At 41.0% G+C, this 1,894-nt stretch overlaps 1 pseudogene; it reads right to left on the bottom strand.

The window, feature by feature from the left end:
* Positions 1-1,084: 1,084 nt before the first annotated feature.
* LOC115483174 lies at positions 1,085-1,643 on the bottom strand (annotated as a pseudogene).
* Positions 1,644-1,894: the final 251 nt, after the last annotated feature.

Here is a 1,894-nt window from a genome sequence, read left to right as displayed (position 1 = left end):
AGTTATCAATTGTTTGCTGTTTTTAATATTTTCCATAGTATGTATCGAGTGTTAAAAAAAAAAAACAAATAAAAACCGACATTACAACACCAAGATTCTAACCCACAATTTCAACGGAACGCGCATCGATTATACCAAGACCGCCACTTCATAATTAAATAAAAAACAATAAGAAATCTGTCTTCGACACCAGCAAAGCAAGTTGCAAATTTTAAATGAAGCATCAGCTCATAAGAATAACAGCATTTGAATGTACACGCATTTGAGTGCACACGTATAGAAAACTTGATATACGCGTGCTATACAGGGACCTACAAACATTTTTCAAGTCTCTAGCTCTTATAGATGCTGAGATTGACGCGTTTACGCAAACGGACATTTATTTTAATGAATAGGTGGCTCGTGTTTTACAAAGAGCCCTTCTAAACATAGTCGATCGAAAGGAAACTAACCGCACAGTAATATAAACTAAAGGAGATCTATTTATCAACCAGTGTTTTACTATGTTTATAAAAGGTCTCCGCGGTCCTTTAGGATTAACTGTTAGGGGCAGAGACCCCACTGACATCGTAACCGCGTTTGAAATAGATATTGCGGAAAAAAATTTACAATAACCAAACGCACGCTAGACGACTTGGCCAGAATTTAGAAAGATCAAATAAACGATACGATAAAATGTCAGAACCAAAAGAATAGAAATATAAATTTTTTCAGCAGTCATTTAAATCCTCAAACACAAGTAATAGTCTAAACAACTGCAGAATAAAGAAGAAGCTCACAACATTAATGATGACCAAAATTTTCAGTTTGTAGCCTCAAATTGCTCAATCCAATGGGCGGCACCCTCCTGTAGCAGTTGCGGCTTATATTTGTAGGGTGCTGACATGTCATTGTCCAGATTCTTGGATTGCGGATATTGCAAAAGCTGTTGAATGACTGTTAAGAGTCGCTCAGCAATCAACTCCTCATAGTTCACATTCCTGCCATAGCCATTCTGCCCGGTAAGCGCCATATTTAGGAACTGATCGCCGAAGATCGGAAGGCACTTTGGCAACTTTGCCGTGCTAAATGGATTCAGTGGTTTTCAGCAGACCAATATATATTCCTGCGAGAACCAGTCGGAGATAAATACGTTCTCTGGCTTTCCGACAAAATTGGGATGCTCGAATTTCCATAGCACCCGTTACTTGAGCGTACTAAAGGTTTCGACTAGAGCCTGACGTATCTTGAGATGCAAATCTTTGCTCTTCAAGTTTGAGCCCATTAAGAAGTAGATGACACCATGTTTACCGCCCTTGATGATATCCTCAATGTCTTGTGGCAGTGGCTGGCGCTTCCGATTGATGTGCATACCCCCTACTTCGATCATGTTGGGTGAGTAGGGACGGCGAAAGGTCAGAGAGAAGTGTTGATTGACCAGCACCACGAGAAGTTCTTGCTTAACTCCAGAGGCTTTTTATGGGCCACATGTGAATAGTATTGCTCATAAAGTTTCACCTGCAATGGCATATAGACCAGCTTTCAGTTAAGCCAGGCAGTGGCATCTCGACAAAGTTATGCGATCGGTCAGTCTTGCCATCACGGGCAGTGTTGCCCACCAGCTCATCGATATTCCAGTCTGTGACGAATGTGGAGATACCCATGATCGGCGCATTAAAGTGTGCCGCGAAGCCATAAAACTCATCGGTGCGCAGAGCTTCTACACTGACTTAATCGTACTGAGCCTTGCCGGGCTGTAGAAGCTCTTGTTGCACCTTCGCATTCTGCAAAACTGTTTTGGTGACGCTGATAAAAAAGTCATTAATGAATTGTCAAGATCAGCATGAGTGTTAAAAAAAAAAAACAAATAAAAACCGACATTACAACACCAAGATTCTAACCCACAATTTCAACG

The sequence above is a fragment of the Drosophila hydei genome, unplaced genomic scaffold, assembly GCF_003285905.1.
Source record: "Drosophila hydei strain 15085-1641.00,03,60 unplaced genomic scaffold, DhydRS2 tig00000685-arrow-arrow-pilon, whole genome shotgun sequence".
NCBI classification, from domain to species: Eukaryota; Metazoa; Arthropoda; class Insecta; order Diptera; family Drosophilidae; genus Drosophila; species Drosophila hydei.
This window is presented reverse-complemented; position numbering and strand designations above follow the sequence as displayed.